The 25,171-nt window shown below is 36.9% G+C and overlaps 1 protein-coding gene across 1 annotated transcript in view; it reads right to left on the bottom strand.

The window, feature by feature from the left end:
* The window catches only part of igsf3 (immunoglobulin superfamily, member 3), a 180,448-nt gene that overhangs the window by 11,312 nt on the left and 143,965 nt on the right, over positions 1–25,171 (bottom strand). The gene's annotated exons all lie outside the window — the stretch shown is intronic.

Below are 25,171 nucleotides of genomic sequence, written 5' to 3'. Positions count from 1 at the left end.
CAAAATCTCAACATTCATTCACTGCCATTATAAAGCTTGGAAGAGCCAGGGATTTTATATATATATATGTGACCCTGGAGCACAAAACCAGTCTTAAGTCGCTGGGGTATATTTGTAGCAATAGCCAAAAATACATTACATGGGTCAAAATTATTGATTTTTCTTTTATGCCAAAAATCATTAGGAAATTAAGTAAAGATCATGTTCCATGAAGACGTTTTGTAAAATTCATACTATAAATATATCAAAATGTAATTTTTGATTAGTAATATGCATTGTTAAGAACCTAATTTGGACAACTTTAAAGGTGATTTTCTCAGTATTTTGATTTTTTTGCACCCTCAGATTCTAGATTTTCAAATAGATGTATCTCGACCAAATATTGTCCTATCCTAACAAACCATATATCAACAGAAACAGGCCCGGATATAGGCATGGGCAAGGTGGGGCAATGCCCCCCTAAATGCTGTGACTGCCCCCCCAAACATGAAGGCATGCAATATTCCGAATTTCATAAAAATTTAAAGTAAAATGGTCAGAGCACTCTGCTCGCTTTCAAACTAGCTACTGATGCTGGTAGATGCATAGGGAGGGAGTGGCTATACTCGCAATTCACTCGCTTGCTCGTCTCACTCGCTCACAGTCACGGCTCGGCAGAGCTCAAAACTCAGACATCGTGCATGTAATGGCAAAATGATTGTTTCGTTTCGTTTTTTTTTTTTTTTATTAAGTTAATTTAGAAAAACATTTAGAGCATATTTTTGTTCTTCAATGTAAGATTTTTTTTTTAAAGTAACGACCAAGCAGCTAGCGGCAGACAACGAGTTGATCATAGCCTGTGTTTGATCAGTTTTGCCTTCTCACATCATCACGACTTGCCTACAATAAATCTATAGGCCTAAAAGAGTTCAGGTATAAAACAATGTTAATTTCAACATTAAACTAATATAAAAGTTTATATTCACCGCCTGTGTTTTATTGGTAATTAATGTAAAATAAACACTAAAACTCTTGTGTTTTCTGAGTCAGTGTCTCAGATGAAGTTGCCGATCGCCTTTTCCTCTTGGACGCGCCTTTAGAGAGAAATTAATCTTTACAGACTACATAATGAAAGAGCTTTTGTTTTTGATTAATTTTATTTCGTTAAGTAATAATTTACAGCTTTCTATAAATACATGTATCTTGTCTGTGAGTTATGTATTCGCTGAGTTTTGCTGAGAAGCGCTCCTATTGAGATGACAGAAAGGGGATCATGTTTGTTTTTAACAATTCATGCACCGTTTGCAACGTTTTGTTGATATTGTGATATTGTATTGTTGTTATTTACTCTTACCTTTATGAGCAAAAATGACGGAATATTTTATATGGTTTCCACTGCAAAAAATGCAAGTGATTGCGCTGGCGCATACTTGTCCTGCAAAGCGGCTCTCTGCACAAAGGATTGCATATGTGCCTAATACCGCACATTTATATTATTTTAACGTTGAAATGAACGTTTTTTTATACTTTAACTCTTTTAGGCCTAGATATTTATTTTAGGCAAGTTGTGATTATCTGAGGAGGCAAAGTTGATCAAACATCAACTCATTGTCTGCTGCTGGCAGCTTGGTCCTTACTTTAAAAATCCAAAACTTATATTTAACGAACAAAAAATGCTCCAAACCTTTTTTTTTCTAAATTAACTTAATTAACCTGTAAATTATTTGTTTTGTATTGATTTTTACCCTTTTCTCTCCAAACTCTATCGTTTTTTACAAAATTCAGGTCATTTTTATATTTTTATCGCTTTCGTTTTGTGGCTTTTTATTTTGCACTTTCTGAAGCCATAATCCGCCGGAGATTAGGTAAATGATGCATAGCTTGCATTCATTGGATAAAATCAGTACAAGTTAATAGCGAAACTATTATAAATATATAAATAAGTAAACAACAAGAGGGACCAAATCAGTCTCCAGGTAGTAGTAGTAGCGCCCCCCCCCCCCAAGTGTTTAAAATGCCCCCCCAGTTATGCCATCCTGGCTCCGGGCCTGAACAGAAAGCTTATTTATTGAGCTTTCATATGATGTATACATCTCAGTTTTGTAAAATTTAACCTTATGACTGGTTTTGTGGTCCAGGGTCACATATATATATATATATATATATATTACTCTGATTGTATTCATCTGAAAGAAGAAAGTCATATACAGCTAGGATGGCTTGAGGATGAGTCATTTTCATTTTTGGGTGAACTATATTTGTTGTTGCTGAGGGAGTGCTGGAAATGCTTGTTATAGATCTGGAAGAAATAAGATGTCAGAAATATTCTTGGGGGAACATGACTGCGGGATCATGGGCATACATATTGGATTACTACAGGTGTGTCAGGTGTGACCGCCATCCACAATGGTTGCTATTTCACACCAAGAGTGGATTTGTGAGCACCACAAGAGCTCAGGAAGACACAATGAAGATGGGAAACACACTTTCACACCTGCAAATAAAAGGTCTCACATACTTACAAATGCGAATCATTAGATATGCGCAACAAAGAAGCACTTTAAAGTAAAGAGAGCAGATGTCCTACATGCGCGGCCCTGTTATTTGGCACGAGAACGTGCAAATGGTTCAGGCACACTTTCAAACACATTAAACATATGCCACTGTATTACTCCTCCCATTTTCCCTCAACACACACACGCAGTGCCTTTTATCAAGAAACTACAAAATTGGTGGGACTTCATATGACTTTTTTCCTTTATTACTTCAAATTAATGAGCATCTGTGAAACTTCACATTCTGTTTTTTCCTGCTTTAATGGCTCTTGGCTAAAAATCCAATTTTCCACTGACACTTTGGCTCCGGTAATCCCCATCACGCATTTCTGCACTTCTAGCAAAGTCCCCTGATTCATCCCTAAGCCTGGACCTTCTTTGTGAATAGTGAACAGTGGCATGAACACTCTCATGCTTCTAACCAGCAGGCCAGAAACCCAATTCCTGCAGCAAAGCTCCTCAACTCAATTGTATAATGTCATATCGCACCAATTTAACACAGTTTCTTCTCTAAGGTTTTTTTTTAAGAAACTGCAAAAGGATTGTTCCTCAATTTACACTTTTAACTTACCAAATATATAGGCTTTGTTCCATATTCTTAGAAGCAAAACATAAACTACTCCCAAAAATGCAAAGAAAACCATGAAAAATAATTAATGATCACAACCGTATCTGATGTGACAGCTGTGTGTTCGCAGTATTACTGCTGTCTGCTGACATACTGTTGTCATTGTACATGTTATCAGGCCAAGAGCTTCTAAAATTAAAATGTCACACTGCAAAATGAGCTTTGTTAACTCCTGCAGGGCTGTCAGAGGTAATATCTCCCCACAGTTCAGCTTTAAAATAGAAGACTCCAATAAAATTGACAAGAATGAGTGTCTGTGTCCCTTCAGTTGTTGATAATAGTTGCACTAGATCAGTTGCTTGTTGGCATTTAGCCAGCTAACTAACTGCTAATTTAGCTCTTGTAAGAAAAGCTACTTAGTAACAAAAAACAAACAACAACAAAAAAAAAAACACTATGAGAATCAAAGTCACTTTATGAGGGATCATGTGGCACTGAAGACTGGAGTAATGGCTGTTGAAAATTCAGCTTTGCCATCACAGAAATATATTACATTTAAAAATATATTAAAATAGAAAACAGCTATTTTAAACTGTAATAACATTTCAGTGCAGTCTTGGTGAATTACAGGAGATTTCAAAACATTAAAATCTTACTGACCCCAAACTTTTAAACAGTTACGTAATGTCATGGAACTGCAGATTTCAGGATACATATAAAGAATAATTTCCGAATCTGTAGTTGGCATGAATTTAATTGAGATTGACAAAAATGCTCATAAACTTCAGCAGTTTTTGACACTGCTAACAGGCATTTAGGTTTTAAATGCAAAATGGCACCTTGTGTGCCCTCAGACATAAAACATTACTGGTTGGGTGCACACTAAAGATGCTCTCAAAGCGCTGGCAGTCAATCCATAAGGAATCTCTGCAGAACCCTTCAGAGCTAGCAGCTAATCACAGGAGAATGCCTCTTCAATCCTCTAAAGCAGAACCACCAATGGATGGGATTTCCACACAACAGATTTCTTAGTTTTCTTTCTAATTTCTCCGGTTTTGACAGAAAACAAAGGCTGAAAACAAGATGTCAAGGATTAAAGACCCTGTGAAATCAAAATTAGAGTTATGTGGCTTTTAGTTCATGTAGTTTAGCTTTGAAGCCGTCTATCTGTCTATATGTTAAAAAAATCACTTTTAGCAAATATATGCAGTTAAAATTTGCATTCCTACTCATCTGTACAGAGGCTGAGATTATTTCCTGTCATTTTTTTTATTATATTAACTTTAAAGGATTAGTTCAATTCCAGAATAAAAATTTCCTTATAATTTACTCACCCCCAGGTCATCCAATCTTTTTGAGGAAAACATTCCAGGATTTGAAGGTCCAGATTAGAGTTTCAATGCAGCTTCAAACGGCTTTCCACAATCCCAGCTGGGGAATAAGTATCTAATCCAATGAAATGATCGGCCATTTTCTTAAAAAATAAATAAATAAAAAATTATAAAATATATGTATATACTTTTTAACCGCAAATGCTTTTCTTGCACTAGCTCTGCAATGCATCTCTGCAACTTCACACATTCACGTTGGAAAGGTCACCATAGTTAGTACTTCTTCTGTGTACTTTGGTTCAAATCTCCATCTCACTCTTTCCTTCCTACATCATTCTTCTACCTTTTTTTGGAAAGACCATTTGACTTCCTTTGTCTCGTTCGCTTTGTAAACACTGGGTCGGTACTTTGGCTACATCACGTGTGACCTTTCCAACATGACTACGTAATGAGTGAGGTCAAGCTAGTGCAAGACGATCATTTGTTGTTTAAAAGTATATCAATTTTTAGTTTTTCGCTACATAAGAGCCTTATTTCTCAGCTGGGATCATGTAGAGCCCTTTGAAGCTGCACTGAAACTGCAATTTGGACCGTCAACCCGTTGATCCCCGTTGAAGTCCACTATATGGAGAAAAATCCTGGAATGTTTTCCTCACCTTTCCAAGTTGTAGACATGCATCGCATTGAGTTGTCAAAGTAATCGCATTTGTGGTTAAACTGCATATACATTTTTTTTTTTTTGGGGAAAATCATTCCGCATTAATTTCCGATCATTCCGCTAGATAAGACCCTTATTCCTTGGCTGGGATTGTGTAGAGCCCTTTGTAGCTCCATTAGACCTTCAATAAAGTCCACTATATATAGAAAAATCCTGGAATGTTTTCTTCAACAAAATGTTTTTTCACCTGAAGAAACAAAGTCATGAACATCTTGGATGACATGGGGATGAGTAAATTATTAGGAAATGTTTATTCTGGAAGTGAACTAATACTTTAAAACTGTGCTTGTGAGTTTTTTTTTTTTTACCAAATTTGTTTGTGGCTGATCACATCACCGATCACAGGTGCATTCAGCGTTACATGATATTCAGAAAATCATGTTTACAAACACTCTGGCATTTTTAAAGCACCTAATACTGCTGTTTGACTGTTTGATTGTTGCACTGCTGCACAATTAAATACAATCATACAATATTGCTCAGATTTACATAAAGTTATTCACGGAGGCTTTGAAATCAGAGAAAAGCTATGCACGGCAGCTCACAGCTGAGACACGGTTTAGTCTCCTGGGCAACAGAAAAGCAATACAGCGAATATGATTGGAAACATTTGCCTTCTCGGTTTCAAGCTCTCTCCTGGTCAATGCTTTTCTTTCAACATGATGCATAAGTGGACTTGGAGTGGAGGACTGATGCTCCGCTCTCTCTCTTCCCCATTCAATTTTCTAATAAAGAAAATGAGCAGAGCAGGGGGCCTTTGACAAGACGGAAATGAGGTCCATTGGTCTTTGTACTTTTCTGTACTCAGAAGCAGCTATCCTTTCATTAGCTCCCAAGAGTTGCAGCAGATAAGATTATCTCCCCACTTATATTAGCCATAGTTTTGAATACTCTTGCGTGGGTTTTCCATCAATCACTTGTTTTTAGGGTTACTGAATCCTTCGGAGGGTCTCCTCCATGTGTCCTACTGAAGGAAAGCGGCCAATTAAATTCTGACAGAATCCTCGCAGACTCCCGACTCCACCAGGCATGATTAAACAACTTAATTAAACAAGGTATTTGTTCTTGACAAAACGGCAAGCCATTTCATTTTTGTTGTACAATCGAATTTCGAAAAATCAATAAATGTATGAAAAGCGAGAGAGGAAAAAGAAAGATGGGAGTATAAGAGAGACTGCAAAAAATGAAGCAAATCAAGCAGCACATTTTAAACAGCTCAGAGCTTGATTAGAGGCAGTTTGTGACGGCTCTCAGGCGGAGGGTGAGGAGGTGCGGAGGGGGAGGTTGGCAGCGGAAAAAGCAAACAGGGAAAATGTTTAGAGTGCATTTGTGATTTTCTAAGAAGACAGCGAGCCGCGTTCCCTCCTCCTGCGTGTGTCCAATTTGTTAGCCCCAGTTAATTACCAACACGCTGCGCTGCCGAGATAAAGATGCTTTTATTTGGTTTATTTATTGATGACACAATCTCCAAAGATAATACAGCCTTCCCATCAAGAAACACAAAACATTTATTTACTACATTAAAAAAAAAAACATCCACATGCACGGAAGATTTTAAAGGGGAATAAAATAAGTTTACTGTGCTATGAAAACATACTATGGCACAAACAAAATGCCCTTGCTAGTCCAAAAAGGGCATTTGTTGAAACTAAAAGCCTGAACAATATGTTCCCAGCGGGATCTCAGGTAAAAGTCAAAATGTAGGCGCATGAATGCCACACTAAATTTCTGACACTGCCAGAACTTTGTCAGAGGCTGAGATTTATTGCAAAAGCAATAAATGTGGCCCACTCAGTCACAGTGAGGTAGAAAGAGGGAATTAATGAGAAAAAAAAATTGCCATGCATATCAAATCTTACACTGTTCCTGACTGGGAGTAGCACCTTCTACTCTGCACATCCTTGTTTAACAAAGCACTGATCATTTCAGTCTGATCTCAACAGTTTACATGACAAATTTCAGTCTAGATTGTTCTGTGAATATGCCAAAAGTGATGCAGAATTTTCTAAAAGGCTGTCGTTGGAGGCAGAGCAGGTAAAACTGTATTAGATTGAACTGCAAACAGTGGCTGTTGAGTAAATGCAGTGAAACACTTTTTGATGGCAGTCTAAATGTATTTACACTAGGGATGTAACGATATTATCAATATTGTGGCATCACAATATTATTATGGTCATGTGACAATATAGGTCTTCTAGGCAAAAAGTGTAGATTTTTTAAATTTTCTAACATGAAATGTCTTAAAAGTTGTGCTTTGGGCCATTATGCTTTGGCACAGTATTTGTCAAACAAACTAAAACCGAAAGCACAATATGGCTTAATCCCTACATCAAGACTGTTTTCGCTGTGCATTTCAAAGCAAAGCGCACACGTCATTCAGGCGATCAGCTCGTGATCCAGTCTTTTCCGCACCTCAGAACGGCTTCGCTCACAGTGAACGCAGTGAACTCGCTGTGAGTTTAGCACACGTTTAAGAATGCAACAGCCACCAGTTATCGTTTATTTTTGCCGCAGATGATTACAGCATTTCACTAGATTTGTAGTGAGACAAGCCTGTAAGCCTGTTTTCACTGAAGCTGGAGTTTTCCTTTGAAATAAAAGCTTTACTGCCTTTTTCTTCAAAATAAAAGCTTAAAAGTGCAGTATGAATTGCTGACTGGTTTAAATGGGTAACGTTACTGCAGTCCAAATTCATAAATATCTCTTTCAAGTATAGAAATGAGGACAGAAGTATTTAATTTCCATACTGTAGTATAAAGAAATAATAAAATACCTGTGACATATTCATTTTTATTTATTTTGCAGTGCAGTTGTTTTACAATATATGGCTATTACTGTCATTGATGTTATTATTATTATATTCTAATTTGTTTGGCATCCTAAAACACCAGTGTGACTGTAAATTAGCCTGAGACAGTATATAACAAATCAAATGAGGGCTGAGTCCCCTTTAAAGTTCAAGTACAAGTCAATTCACTTTTTTCTGATTTAAGTTTTCTTAGTTAAGAACATGGGTTAAAGCTCTTATTTTGAACTCTCAAAATGCATTAGATAGAAGAATTTAACTTTAAAATGTACAAAATTGTAATTTTCATCCCAAGTGGGAATTTGTCTTTTTTTTTATAAAAAAAGATAATGCAATAAATATTGTATCGTGGACTTCATATCACAATATTATCTTATCGTAAGATTTTGATATTGTTACATCCCTAATTGACATAAATTCCAATCAGAAAACAACATATCACATGCTCAAATGCTGATATTGATGCATAGTTAACCAAAGATATAGAATGACAGTAAGATACAGTAAAGGGTAATTCACACCACACTGACAGAAGGCAGCAGATAACTTCATTGGGTTTTGTTGGACCATTTTTTTTACCCATCAGTGTATGTTGGTGTCTGTCAAAGCTCGTTTTCACTGATTGAACATACTGAATCTGCACTTTTCAGGTTGTGGAATGTCTGGAAAGTAACCTACTGTAATCTGGTGTTCATTCACCAGTGCAATGTGAGTTGGCCTTAAAGGCAAAGTTCACCCAGAAATGTAAATTCTGTTATTAATTACTCACTAATGTTGTTCCAAACCTGTAAGACCTTTATCTTTTCTGACAGCAATGCAACTGACACGTTCAAGGCCCAGAAAGGTAGTAAGGACAATGTTAAAATAGTCCAGATAGTTCTTTCTGAGCTATTAAAAGTTGCAGTTGTCTTGCTGTCTATGTAGGGTCAGAAATCTCTTGGAATTCCCCAAAAATATCTTAATGTGTTCAGAAGATAAATGAAGGTCTTACAGGTTTGGAATGACAAGAGGGTGAGTAATTAATGACAGAATTTTTATTTTTGGGTGAACTATCCTTTTAAGATTATATGATTTAACAGAAGACTAAAACTAACATTTATGTGACCTTCGATGAGAATGTGATCTGTGCTACTTAGCATTTCTTATTCCATTATTAAAATAGTGATCTTTCGAGAGTTTTGTTGATGACACAAAAACACAAGCACTCATTAGGGATGAACAGTTAATCGGTAGCTGCTAATTTCAACCCCCACTGACAGATGAAGAGTCCTTATCACTGTCAATCACTTACAACATAATAATATCCCAGTTCATGCATATTCATGAGCTCCACAAGCATGTCTATTTGCCCAAGCACGAGTGGAGACTGAGAAACAGTTGAGGTGTACATGTAAACATAAAAGACTTTTTGGAGCTCTCTCTTTTATAAAAGGGGAAGAGGAGATCCATTTGCTGCCTTGCGGATGTAAAGTGGCTTTGAGTGGAGCAAAGACAAGTGGAGGTGGATAATCATCAGAGATGGAAAGAGGAGACAGAGGAGTGCCTAAAAGGGATAGAAGAACTGAGAGAAGGGGTAAAAGCACAACATATTTTAAAAGGGGAAAAAGAGAATTAGAGAGTGAGCAAACGGTGCAGCAATATTAAGAGGTAATCGTTGAATCACAAAACGGCAGAAGAGCTGCTCACTTTGAACTGAGATAAGTTAGAACTGAACTGAAGTGTTGCCAAAGTGAGAGGAAAAGTGAAATTATGGACTGTGGAGTGGAGTAAGTGACTTTCAGTTGAAAACACATCAAAAACTGTGTTTCGTTTTTATGCTGCACTAACCCAAGCACTTTGAAGGCCGGCTCAGAGCTCCGAACTTGACTGCTCTTCCATGAGCTCCTCTAACTGTTAATCCAAGCAGCAGAGCCTGAAATGTGTCATATTAACGTTCGGAAATGTGCTTAATCCCATGAAACAGATTGTGTGTGTGTTTTTTGAGAGGTGGGAGGCTGTGTTTCCTCAGGAGAGCAGTTTAAGCAGATCCGTCTCGCACAGTGAAGAATGGGGCTTGAGCACTGCTGCCCTCCGTCTGCTAGAAAAACATAATGGGAGCCTAATATCTATGCTAATGAGGCCGATACATCTCTGATTCCTTTGTGTTGCAGAAGGATTTCCAGCAGTCTTCTACAATGCAATTAGGGCTATATTGTAATTATGTGGCTCTGTGCTTGGGCAGGGAGTCCACAGATGAGCCCTCTGTGTCCTGTGCCTCCTCCCTGCTTTAATTCTCCAACCTGCATTGAGACGTGTCCCCCCTCCCTTAACTTTCGACATATGTGTATGCTCTGGTCTGTGACGCAGCTAAAACAGCCCTGTGTGGAACCCTGGGATTGCTGTGTGCTATCAGAAAGCGTACAGTAAGTACACTGAGGTCTGCTAGAGTGGGCATAGGTGGCATGTGTTTATATGCACCACGAGAGATGCATTCAACTAAATTCAATGTTTTCTTTTGGCTGAGTGTCTGGCGAGGAATATGGCTGAATAGCATCTGTTTAATGCTCTAGTCATTTTACCCACAGGCCTTTTGGTCATTTTGCATTTAGAGTCTTATATGTATGTTAATCAGCAAAAACAACTCGTGCAAAAAGTAAAAAGGGATGAAAACATTACAGGAACTGAAGAGTGAAGAAGTCAAGTAACATTAGCGGGGGAGCTCTGGAATCTTTTTTTTAAAGGGACGAGTGGCATTCTCAGAGACTTTGATTAAAAATGCTATGAAGTGTGTTTATGGATATAGGCAGGGGAAAGGCTCTGAAGGGGAGTTATTATTGCAGACAGCTTGAAGAAGCGCTGGTGATAACCAAGGACATATTTTTAAAAGTTAAAAGTGTTTACAAGTGGTCCAAAAAGACATACGAGTTAAAATATTTTCAAAATATGCTAAATGACATTTGGAGCACCATCAGTTAAGATTTCCAAACATGTTTAGAGATAAGCCTCGCTGTTTACTGTCTACAAGAAAGCAAAATGAAACTGAACCTTAAAAGTGACCAATTTGGAAGACCACATAGGTAGCAACTTCAAAGGTTTAGTTCACCCAAAAAGGAAAATTCTGTCATTAATTATTCACCTTCATGTTGTTCCAAACTCATCTTGAGAACACAAATTAAGATATTTTTGATGAAATCCGAGAGCTTTCTGACCCTGCATAGACAGCAACGCAACTACCATGTTCAAGGCCCAGAAAGGTATGGACATTTTTAAAATAGTTCATGTAACATCAGTGGTTCAACCTTAATTTTATGAAGCTACGAGAATACTTTTTTTCGTTTGCAAAAAAACAAAACAAAAATAATGACTTCTCTTTCATGTCAGTCTCCACCACACGTTCATAAGAGTACCACAGCGCATACGTGTTATGCTGCTGACTAGTGTTAAATTTGACAGCAAATTTGATTTCTTCATAGTCTTTTGACTAAAAAGCCATTAAGTTTTAGTCATATTTTAGTCATCTGAATTGTTTTAGTTTTCCTTTAGTTTTAGTCGACTAAATCTGTAGTAGATTTACTCGGCTTAAATCAAATGGGTTTAGTTACAGTGTAATACATTTATTAAGCATTTCTCTAAAATGACCAAACTCATTGTATAGGTTTGATATTAAGGTTTTATCATGTTAGACACAGATTTAACTGCTGTGACATGCAACATGCCTTTATATTAAAATTATTGTAAGTGAAACCACTTCTCATAAAGAAACAAAGAACATGGTCTTCTTTTCAATGAAATACCAATGGTTATAGGCTAATTATGAATTCTTTAGAATAACTTGTTTACCACATTCTTCATTCTTTCAAGCAGACATATTTATTTATATAAATACATTTTGATTAATCTTTATAAGTGCTACTAAAGTGATTCAGTCAAGAGCAGTGAGTGTCTTTTTTGTTGCTTGATTAACATCAATGCCAAGGACAACAGTAACTAAATTAGGCTGCTGTCCCTTTAAAACCAAATGCACGGGTGCAATGTACTGATACACGTCCGATATTCTTTCAACTCCCAACACCGAATGTATTTACGTGAATACTCGTCAAAATGGACAATTCAACATACTTTTTTGTGTATTTAACAGTTCATAAGACACGATAGAGAAACGATACTTGTGTGCAGTGTAAGAGGTACTGCTTCGGTGTTCCAGAAATTGACATTTTTAAATGTTTAATGACATGTGAGGCAAATGTATGCTAGCTTATTTCCCACCAAATATACGCATCTAACTTCTTAACCATGCAGCAGACTCGTTCTGAACGAATCTCTTCCCAAATCGTCCCTCCATAACATTTTTATCTCATTTTTATTTGTTGACGAAAATGCCAATAGATATCAGTCATAATTTTTGTCATTCAGAACAAGTTTTTGTTTTGTTATTGTCTCATTTTCGTCTGTGAGAAATTGTTGTTGAGGAAAATGATTTGTACACTGCTGCTGACAAAAGAGCAGCGTTCTATAATTCTTGAGAAGAAATGAAGACGTTGTTGAGAAGAAATTAAGTTGTTATATTTGTTTCCTTTGAACCACTGATGTCACATGGGCTACTCAATGTCCTTATTACCTTTCGGTGCCTTGGAAGTGGTAGTTGCATTGATGTCTATGCAGGGTCAGAAAGCTCTTGTCCCAAAAATAAAGGTCTTACGGGTTTGGAACAACATTAGTGAGTAATTAATAACAGAATTTTCATTTAATTTTCAGTTTTGGGTGAACTATCCCTTTAAGCATCATAAAAATGTTTGGGTAACAACTAAATTAGGCTTCTGTCCCTTTAAAACCAAATGCACGGATACAATGTACTGATACACGTCCGATATTCTTTCAACTCCCAACACCGAGTGTGTTTACGTGAATACTCATCAAAACAGACAATTCTACATCATTTTGTGTGTATTTCTCTGTTCATAAGACACAAAAGAGAAACGTTACTTGTGCGCTGCTTCGGTGTCTGTGCTCAGAAAAAATATTTTTACTGTGTGCAATAACTACTAAATATGTTTGGGTAACATTGCAATACTCTAAGAAGATTAGAGTAAAGATTACAAAAGACACAAAAATCTATTCAATTTAGCTGGAAACTGCAGTAAATTGTATGTATAGATACATTTTTGGAATTTTGCTAAAATGTAGTTAGATGCAGGTTTTCCAATGAGCCCATTATGCTTAAAATGCATCTGTGTAGGCAGCTGAAGGTTGTAGAGCACTGCCAGAGTGCAGGTGGGTGTGAGTTTGTGTAAATCAGGTGGGAGACAGTGCCCTATATTTTGACCTTGAACATCATTTCAGAGCTAATTAATTACCAAACCCGTATGAAATGGTTTTGGATATGAATGCTTCAGAAACAAATGTGCTTCATCAATCTTCTATTGTGTCAGTGAATGTCATGGAGTAAGGTCTATTGGCTGGGCACTGGGATGGAAAATAAGGGAGCACACAAAGCTTTAGTGATTGAATTAGGAGCAAAGAGCTCGGTGAGCTCTGGGAGGAATAGAAGGTGCTCTACATAAAGGCTCCTGGGATACGGTCTGGAGAATACTGTACATGAGTGCTTCTCAGATTTGTCAGGCCAAGTATCACCTTTAATCGATCCAGAACATCCAAGTACTGCAGATTAACTCTGAAATAACTCTAAAAGCAAGATTAACGACTGTGAGCATTATAATGCCATGTTTTGATGAATATCAATAGTCCAGTAAATAGAATAAACTGTGGTGCTGTAAGACCTCCATTAGCCTCTGGACTGGCCTTTTTGCACATCCATGAAAGGAACCCAGAGGAGCAGCATGTAAAATAAACACAGATACAGAGCAAATGACTACTAATCTTAATATGTACTCTACTCTGTGGTGTGAAATGGTGTTCTAAAATGAATTTTCCTCACGCCCTATACATTTTCTTGGTTAAACAGACATTACTTATACTATCCATCTTATATTTTCACATTAACAATGTAATCAATATTTTATTTATTAAAGCCAAGTACGAATCTCATAAAATTAGTGTTTTTAAACATTTTACATTTATTCCAAATTAACTCAAGGCAGTAACAATTTAAACAATATATGTATTTGTGAACTCATGTTCAGCTATTCTTTTTAACAGTTAACTTTACATTTTTCACATCAGTCATCAAAGCTCAGTAAATACCAGTCACAGACATATATATTTACTTTAAATTTCATCAAGCTGATTACTCACTAAAAACTCCCACAGATCATGTTTTCAGGCCATTGTGAGTTGTTTACTTACTTACTTACTTTTTTAAAACAGTCTTCCCATTAACGCCATTATATTGTTCATTCAGACTGATTCGTGACTGCGGAACATGCACAAGAGGTGGGATTTATCGCATGAACCAATCACAGCTGATCATAACCAGTCATAACCAATCATATCACGATTGAGGCTTGACTTTTCCCCATTCATTCTCAATTACCCCCCACTAAACTCACCGCACGCTTTAGGGGGTCTGTTAAAACTTAATGGACTCAGGGGAGACGAGAAAGACGTAGACTGATTTAAGTGATTTATATAGTTTGTAATGCCATATTTTGTAATATTGGTGTTGTTTTATTATTGTACTACAGATTTTTTTCTCATCCAATTTTTTGAGGACATATTTGCCTACATATTACTCAAAGCTTATGGTTGCTGGAAATTTAGCTTTGCCATCATAGGAAACAAATTACATTAAAACAGTCATTTTAAATGTTAATAATATTTCACAATATTACTGTTCTTCTGATCAAATAAATGCAGTCATGATGAGCAGAGGAGACTTCTTATAAAAAAATGGAAACACTTTCAAATAGTTTATAAATAGTGTAGTGTATATGTATATATAATGTGTATGTGTGTACAGTACAGGTAGGTCTAAACCAGGTATCTCCAACTCCGGTCATCGTGAGCTACATTCCTGCAGCTCGATGTTTTCCTATGACAGGACACCTTTCTCAAATGAGACATTCTGTACAAGCCTGCTAATTACCCGTTGATTTGAGTCAGGTGTGTTGCATCAGAGAAAAACTAAAACCAGCAAGACAGTAGCTCACGAGGACTGGAGATCCCATGTCTAAACTGTACAGTAAACAATCTGATGTTTAGACTGGATGGAAACGGAAAGAATATAGTGCCGATTAAAACTGAGGTATGATTTTTGTCAGGAGTGTTTTTTGTGATGTAAATTAATCAAGCTTTGAAACGCATATATTTTTTTCACGTAAAAACGCACAGTTTTGAGGCCCCGGAAACTAACCGTGACTACTTTCTTGAAAAACTTCCAGCGGCCAGAACTCTGACCAGGGAGGTGAACGCAGTGTGGGTCAGTGTGTATACACTATAGTGCTGATAAGGATTGCATACAACTTCATGTCTTAAATGCTCGAACTATCCCTTTAAGAAAGGCCATCTGCAAAGATGCATAAAAAACCCTAATCCTCACTTCTGCTGTGGGTGAAGCTGCATCACGAATTATTCACATGAACATAGACGCATATGTAGATCGGGATCAGCGATTTCCTTTCAAAAATGAAAGTAACATTAATCCTCTGTGTCTTCAGTGGCTCAGATGTCGGAAGTAAATGATGACTGCTATGTTCATTATTACATCCAACAACAGAACACCTCAATTGCTCAATCTGAGACATTCTTGTGTTCCCCTGCACCTGAGTCACACAATGGCGATCGGAGTCAGACTTTTTTTAGCTCGGTAAGGGTGGGCCTAAGGTAAGGCCCTCATGTCACTTAACTATCGTAGGAACAGCCACTGTCAGTGTGTCGTCACACAGACAAGAAGCTGAGAATGACCTGATTTTAAAAGGGGATATTACTTTTAAAGATTAAAAAAAAATACCACTGGGTGGATTTGGATCATTGTAGGGTGGTTGTGTACACAAACTACCAACACACATTAATGTTCAAACAACATGTATAAGTGAGTTTTGCATCCGATGACCCCTTTAAAAACCCTGCAGATACCCTACAGTACAACTCAAAGTGGCATGGCTGTTAAGTTCCAAAAAAGACAAAAAAAAAAAACACCAGAAAGCACAATGAACAGAGTAAAACTTCTGTTTCTGTAGCAATTTATTTTTACTAACAATAGTTCCCTCGGCCAAGCTCAAATCGAGTGCATGTTTGTGTCAAGAAATTTAGAATTGTCGATATTTTAAATCTAGATGAAAGCAGATTTTAGTCTGTTCCTTGAACTAGTGTATGTTCCTTAAACTATTGAATGACGTCAGAAGTGGAATATAGTTATTCATTGTGATTATTTTATTATATTATGTTTGAATAAATTAATTCTGTCTTTTTAGGGAGCTTGAAAGACATCACTATTAGAGCTGTAAAAAGAAAAAAAAATAACAGCATGCAGGTTTGGTACGTCTCACGGCTCAGTAAAAGATGACAGAATATTAATTTGTAGGTGAATTATTCCTTTAAGCTGTTATTGTTTTAATACATCATTCCAGTAGAAAAAACATTTTATTTTATTTTGTATTATTTTATATTGTCCTGAAGCATTAGTTCACTTCCAGAATAAAACATTTTTGATAATTTACTCACCCCCATGTCATCCAAGATGTTCATGTCTTTCTTTCTTCAGTCAAAAAGAAATTCCGGTTTTTGAGGAAAACATTCCAGGATTTTTCTCCATATAGTGTGCATTCAACAGGTTGAAGGTCCAAATTGCAGTTTCAAAGGGCTCCACACGAGAGGCGAGGATAAGGGTTTTGTCAAGTGAAACAATCGGTCATTTTCTTAAAAAAAAAAAAAAAAAAAAAAAAATATATATATATATATATATATATATATATATATATATATATATATATATATATAGAGGGAGAGAGAGAGTTTTTAACCGCAATTGCTTGTCTTGCGCTAGCTCTGAGATATGTGTCTGTGATGTTGGAAAGGTCATGCACGGTTAATTCTTCATCAGTGTACTTCGGTGCAAAGGTAGGGTAGAAAAACTCCATCTAATTTTCTCCTCCAACTTTGCCCAACGTCGTTGTTTTACCTTTTTTCCGTAAAAGACACTTGACTTTCTTTGCACATTTCCTGGGTCGGTGCTTCAGCCAACGTCACTAATGACCTTTCCAACGTGATTACGTAATGCGTGAAACTGAGTTAGCGTAAGATGAGCATTTGTGGTTAAAAAGTCTATAAATTAGATTTTTTTTTTTAGGAAATAACCAAGTGTTTCGTGTAGAGCTCTTTGAAGCTGCGTTGAAACAGCAGTTTGGACTTTCAACCTGTTGGCTTCCATTGAAGTCCATGGAGAAAAATCCTGGAATGTTTTCCTCAAAAACCTTAATTTCTTTGAGACTAAAGATAGAAAGACATGAACATCTTGGATCACACGGGGTGAGTTAATTATCAGGAAATTTTGTCTCTTGTGTGTGTCACTTAAAGTCCCCCTGAAATCAAAATTAAAGTTTTTTGGCTTTTAGTATGAATATATTAGTTTTAAGATTATCTATAAGCTAGTGTGTTTCAAAGCAGTGACAAAATTCGCTTTTACAAGATATGGGCATTCAAAACTTACACTCTCGTCACTTCCGCCAATATGAATCAAGGATTTTGATGATATCACCGCGCACTTCAGTTTCAGATCAAACGTTCTGTCCAATAAAATGCTCTCTAGAGTCCGTAGTGTCCCGCCCCCTACACAGAGACGCGGAGCAGATCATATGCGCTCATATGCGCGGTCGGACTCGGCATGTGTTAAACTACACAGCCTCAGCATGATTATTATCACTATTTCGTTTTAGCAAGAGTTTCATATTGAATCTGTGGGGTAATTTATTAGTCTGTGGCTGTCATAAGCTTACAAATGCGGCTTTACCGAGCTCAACGGCTCTGCCCCGAGCAGATATAAATGGAACGCTATTGGCTGTTCAAAATTAGTGGGCGGGGCTTAGCGATATGTTTTTGTTTCAGTTAAAAGAACGTCACCACATAGAATAACGCTGCGTGTTTCAAGGCACTTCAGTGGACCTTTAAGTGGGTCGACCATCTGAGATCAACTAAACCTACTCTTTCTTGTTCTCAAACAAAAAACACCTTAGTACACAATACATAACATAATTTCTAGGCCAAAATATCTATTGTACTACACACATAAAAGAGCATTTGTTTTAGCCAGGTCACAAATAATTCAAGCAAACTGCAGTTTCTTGCTAAACAGTACTGAACGTGGCAGCAGCTGCCTCTCCATTACACCTGTCCAGCCCACTGTTCCTCCCCAAAGTCTCTGTCATTTTTGTCATTTTACTCTTATCTTTGTCTCTCTCTCTTCGTCACCCCCACTGTTTCTCCTGTGTGGTGTTACATGGCATTTCATTTGTAATGATTCACACAAAGAGCAGTTTCGAGAGAAGGCCCCAAAGGCCTGGAGGAGGCAGGTGGGGGCCTGAGTCTACACACGGCCTCAGAATAGATTGCTACCCTGATGGGTGAAACAGCCACGCACCCGAAACCCATCACTCTTAATCAAGAGCCGGGCTGCTAACAAATGGCAGGTGTTCAGTGGAGAGGATCAAAGAAAGAAATCCTCACCCTCAGCCGGGACTGATCGCTGTAGCACTGTACGCTGTGCTGCATGTCTAATGGCATATAATCCCCCCTGTCATTAGCACCTGACCCTTACAGCGCCAAACGCTCATGCATGGCTGCTTCAGTCACCGGACCCTTAAATCATCCGGTCAGAACTGTAGCCAATCAGAGGTATGGTCGCTTTCAATGACTTGCAATTAAAGTGATGTGAGGCCAATGAAATGCATGCTAGAACATTTGTATGGAACTCTGCATTAAAATTTTTATTCTGAACATTTTCAAAACGAAAGGATTAGAAGATGTGCCAGTAGTGTTTCAGTGCTTTCACTTTCTCTGCTTAATGTCTCTGGTAAGAGGGTCATGTTGTGGTTATGCATCATAAACGTACAACTTAAATGAATCTCAGAAATCTGTATATTTAATCTTTTTAGTAACACCAACTAAAAAAGCAGAGGTTTACATCCAGAGGTCCAGGGCCCACTAAGGGGCCTCAGCAAACTCCCAAACTGTCCTCAGTATGACTTAAAAGTGACAAAAACATGCTTTATAATGAGCTAAATCAACTCAAATCCAAGATGTTTCCTATTTTAATTTACTACCTTAACAACTTTTTTAAAGAACTAGGGTTCCCATGCACTTGTACTTGGGTATGAGGTAGTCTAATTTTAAAAAATATTATTTCTAAACTTAGAAAAAGTCAAGAAAGTAATAACAATGTTATGGACATTTTTATAAATAATTTTGGTAACACTTTACTTAAGCCTTTATGTATAATGCATTATTAAAGTGGTTTTAATGCATGATTATGCCTTTTTAATGTACCTTATAATGCATTGTACATTGTCATGAATAATTGTAACCACAGTTGATACATTATAACACTTATCGATTCATTGTTAAACTATGCATTTTAAATCAAATTATAATTATTTACATCAAGATATAATGTATTACATCGCACATCATGAAAATTTATAATGCATTACACCCTTTAATAACCCTTTATAATGCATTATATATAAAGGGTTTAAATAAAGTGTTACCATATTTCTTTCCCCTAAAGTTATGCCCAACTAATATAAAAATATTTTATTGGATAGAAATTGTGTGTGAAATGTAAAATTAATTGGTTAAAAAGAGTGGGATCTCTGAAGAATAGTGAGTTTTGAAACTTTTCTAATTATGAAATCTAAATTATTTTATTAACTTGTGTTTATCTATGGACATTCTTAATTTCTATAAATTAAAAAAATATATATTGTTTGTCAAGTTTGTCATTACAGCAGATAAAACCTATGGGGAGGTGCCTTCAAAAATTGTTGTGGACAATGCGGATAATAGGGCTGTCCATAAAATATTTTTTTCTGTAGCTAACAAAATCTAAGCCCTTTTAATGTAAAAAGCAGCCTGTCCTTTTTTGCCAGTGCTTTCTGCATGTCAGTCATAGTTAATTATTAATATTGGAGTAAAAGGAAATGATTAATTATACCAATTATTAATTATTAACCAATTATTTTTCGTCTTTGTGTCTGCTGACTTTAGGTTTTTGTGTGAAGCATTTTTAGGACAGGGTATGCAGTTGATGTTCACAGAACCAAACCGTTATAATGACAAATTAAATAAATGTGTTAACAGCTTTAAACATGTTTAATTAATTGCATGCATTAGCATGCTCTAAATATAAGTCAAGAACTGTGGGATCAAGCTGCTGAAAAATATGTGAAAAAGCAGCAAGGACCAATATAATGGAGTCAGACGAGGTGCTATTGCGTTGTATTACACTGTACATCATAATCTGTTAACAAGCCCAGGACTGTTAGGAGAGGAGTGATTCTTGTTCTTTTCCCCTTTAATACCTGTCTGTTCTTTGTTCCACACTCTGCTGGTGTAACTATCATCCCATCAACACCTCTACAATCCCATTATACCCATCTGTCTGATCTTTATTCCTACAAATGTGTTTGACGTTTCCTGGGCAAGAATAACAGCTATGATCACAAGTTTCACATGCAAAAACAACACTGAAACGATCAGGGGGGAAAATGTGCCTGAAAACGTGCACAGCACGGTAAACTTTCTGATTGGGAGCACTTCTGATGTTCCGTTTGCAACGGTACTTTGTTCACCACCTTAATTTCCCTCTTTGCTTTGGATGAAGATCATACAAATATAAATAGTGAGAAGCACGCGTGTGAAGCATATGCAGCCAGCCCTTCCTGTCAGCGCAGCGTTAGAACTGACAGTACAGATGTCTTTGTTATTTGATTAGGATGAACCCTAACTGTTTTTAGACATACCACTCTCTTTTGATGACAATGAAGCAGCAGCAGCAGCAAAAAAAAAAGAAAAAAAAAAAGTATTTTTTGGTTTCTCATAGAGATGATAGGTTCTTCGTTGAAGAGCACTGACATCACCACATCAGACTGACAGAACAGGAGACAAAAGGATGAATTAAAAAATGCAGGTGAAGAAAATATGGTCATGGTGAAATAGCTGAACGCTTAGATAGTTTAAATCTTATAACATAACTAACAAATACTAAGTCAATTAAAGGACAGTTCAACCAAAACATTCTAACTCTGTCCTCATTTGCTCACCTTAATGTCATTCCAAACCTTTATGACTTACTTTGTAGTTCAAAATAAATTATTTTGAAAAATGTCTCAGTTTGTGTTTGTGAAAGCTAAAAAGCATTCTTCAAAATACTGCCTTTTCTGCAAAAGAAAAAAAGTCACACAGGTTTGGAAAGACATTAAGGTGATTTTTTTTTTTTTTTCTTTTTTTTTTTCACATTTGGGTACTATATTATAAGTATAGTATAACTTATAGTATGTTTCTGTGACTGAAGTTGTTATTAATACTGACAAAGTGTAACAAAGACATCTAAACAAAGAAATTAGTGAAGTAAATAAATGACCACAGGTTGTGGGTGCATGCCCATGCTAATAAATAACGCACAAACACATGCCAGCCCTTGACGTACACACTGGGTCAAAGAGATGCTTCACAACACATCTATCATGATACAAACCCTGAAATACACAGGCCTGTCCTTCAGCTCTGGAACACTCTGAAATCACTGTTTCCAGCCCATAAGTGGAAAAGCATTGATTTTATATCTCAGGTAATGGATGACACTGACATTACATCTACGACAAAAATAAAAGTGAGAATTTCGACGAATGACATTAACATAAAACGTCAGCTGTGTGAGACACACATTTAGGATTGAATTTTTAAATATTACACCTTTCAGAGAAACTAAACGCAGTTCAGGCAACTAAATAACCCAAAAGAATAACTTAATATATAATTTTAGCTTTTAGATGGTAAATTTACAGAAATATATACGTGACCCTGGACCACAAAACCAGTCATAAGGGTCCATTTTTTTAAATTGAGATTTATATATCATCTGAAAGCTGGATAAATAAGCTTTCCATTGATGTATGGTTTGGTATATAGGACAACATTTGGTTGAGAACAACTATTTGAAAATCTGGAATCTGAGGGTGCAAAAAAATCTGAGAAAATCCCCTTTAAAGCTGTCCAAATAAAGTTCTTAGCAATGCATATTATTAATCAAAAATTAAGTTTTGATATATTTACGGTAGGAAATTCACAAAATATCTTTATGGAACGTGATCTTTACTTAATATCCTAAAGATCTTTGGCATAACAGAAAATTCAATCATTTTGACCCATACAATGTATTTTTGGCTATTTCTACAAATATACCCGTGCTACTTAAGACTGGTTTTGTGCAGGGTCACATATTAAAAATTGGGCCAAAAATTGCCCTGCATGCTAATTTGTACAGTCCCCTGATGCAAAAACAAACAAACTACAAAACAAACTAGAAATGACAGTAATGGAAATGGCACTTGATCTTGGGTGTGACATTCATTTCCTGCTTTTTTGCACATGAAATTAGCAAACATGAGAAACCACACGCCACCCAACATCACTGCTTATAGCAGTAAATGTCAGAAACAACATTGTTTACTAGGGATTATGGAGGCCAGGCATCTAGAAAGCAACAATGACCCCAATATAGACACAGATACACATCACTGGCGTATAAGCCCAGCAGTGATAATGCCAATCTAGACCGAAATGCTCATATTTACAGACGCACTGGCTGAAATCCTCATGTAATCTCTCTCGCAGGAATTTCTGGGTTACTGGACCTACAAACACATTTCACGATTGCATTCTGGCACTCCTTTTTCCTCTCATTTGGTGTCCTCAGCCCAATTCTGAGAGGCCGATGTACGTTCTCCCCTCACATGGCAAATCCAGCAAGGACTTGATGTGAAGACTCGGGCTGCAGCAGGTTCTGAAGAATATAAACAGCGTTTTTATTGTCCGGAGGGACGGGTGTGTGAAAGAGACGAGGGCCTTATCACAGCCCAGCAGCTCTGTAATTCGCCTCCGTGATACAGCACCAGAGCGGAGAACCTTACACGGCTGGCACAATCCAAAGACGGATTAGTTTTTCTGACATAAGCTTCCTGAAAAACTAATCAATCAGGCCATGCGGCATTATCAGAGGCATAAGATTAAAGCGTGGCTCCTAATCCGAGCACTGTAAATTTTTAGTAAATTCTCCACCGCTAGTTTTCCTCCAGTAAATAAATAATGAAATCAAAGCTAATTGCGCACAAAGACAGCGGGAGAGCTAGACGACCTCGCGATAGGGAATTCACTGCGAATCATTATTCCGGCTTTAAATTTGCTCTCCATAAACCATTTAAGTCTGTGTATATAAACGTGCCCTCTGAGTCGAGATTTCGCCTGAGGCAGAGTTTCCGACAAAATAACTGTAAGGACTTATTTATGTGGTATTCTTACTGTCCGAGTTTCTCAATCGCTTGTATGTTGAACAAACATTTGTGTGCAGCTCAAGTCAGTTGTATGGACATTACACACCACCTTCCTCAATCATCTCCTTTCAAGCAACAAAGCGGCGCTCTGTAAAAACTTGAGCAGAGATTGATGGCTGTTATGCTTCTTATGCATGAATAAGAGCAAAGCACAACGACGGGCAACAACAGAGGGAGTGTTAAAGAGAGCGGCACCCTGGCAGCAAAGGCCAACTGTGCTGAACTTCAGCCATGCGGAGAACAATCATCATACAAAGATGAGGAGTGAAAGGAAATGTGTCTAAACAATAGAGTCGTGGGGTTGTGCTCAAGTGGATTTAGTGCTGATCACATTGTTCTCTGTCCTGCTCTCAGAGGTTGACTGCAGCAGATGTCATGGAATGAATAGTTACTAGTGTGAAGGCTCTGACCCTCTTATCTGTCCCCAGGGAGCAGCACAGATGCTGGGCTACTTCTCCAGTATTTGAATCACTGTGTGTGTGTGTATGTGTGTGTCAGAGAGAGAGAGAGAGAGAGACTGTAGGGACTCTAATCCATCGGGACGCTGCCTTTGGAGGATTGAAGTGGATGTACTCACAGACAGAAGCCATTCCCACAGGTACTGTTTCTCAAGAGTGCAACGGACAGCCAAATCTTAAAATAATTATGTGGAAGGTTGGGCTTCATAAATGCATCTAACTGAAAATTACATTGGTATGCAGTTGTGTGACATCGATCATTTTGAAGTGTTTAGAAATGTTCTGTATTACTTGTCAGAGTTTTATGCAATAAAATTACTAAATTATATTCTCTAAAAACGCATATGACTTGCCTTCAAATCACAATCTAATTATTACTAAAATACTATACATCTTCGATGTATCTCCATAAACAATAAATATCTAATACATATAAACTCAGTTGAGATGGTTTATAAGCTACCTGTTATATTACACTTCGTTTGTTGTATCTGCTTTCCATCCACACTTGCATCTTGTACATCTATAAAAATAGTTCTTCCAATTTTGGACCTATTTTTTTCAGTAACAAAAAGCATTTAAAATGGTGTGGTCCTAAATTCAACATTTCTAAAGTGGTAAAGCTAATGCATTCAAAATGAAATCCTTGCTTTAATCGGTTTCCATATGATCGATATTCAAGATGGTACTGTACATTTAAATAAAAGGTAGGCTATAATATATAAGGTATATAACCTTAGCTCAAACAAACCATTTTGAAGTCTTTAAAAGTATGCTGTTCTTTAATATCTGAATTTTAATGGACGAGAAAAAGTTGATAATGTGTCTTTCTGCTTTCTAACAGAAAAAGCAAATAAAAATACATTTAAAAGACTATTGCATGATTGACTGGTCCACCAGAATGATGCATATGCTATTATTTTAATGAGTTTTACTAAAATAGACAAGTATTTTTCTATACTACATTTACTTTGCCTGTTTCAAATGGTTAAAGTTTGAACATAATTGCATGCAGTTTAATATATGTAAAAATGGAAAGGATTGTACTCACCTTGTGCAAACAGAACAGGAGCAAAACAGCTGAAAGAATCTGCATCTTGACTACAGAAAATTGTCTTTGACTCTTACTTGAGGTGGGAGAAGCAAATATCCAGTTCACAGGGTTTATAAGATGATGCCATTGCTCTCAACTACCTGAATTAGAAAATGACACAAAAGTGAATGCGTTTATCATAAAATTATTGTCTGAAGAGTTGAATGGCATCAGATTCCATAAA

This window comes from Garra rufa, chromosome 8, assembly GCF_049309525.1.
Source record: "Garra rufa chromosome 8, GarRuf1.0, whole genome shotgun sequence".
Taxonomy (NCBI): Eukaryota; Metazoa; Chordata; class Actinopteri; order Cypriniformes; family Cyprinidae; genus Garra; species Garra rufa.
Note: the sequence above shows the minus strand (reverse complement) of the source record. Positions and strands in the feature narration are given on the sequence as shown.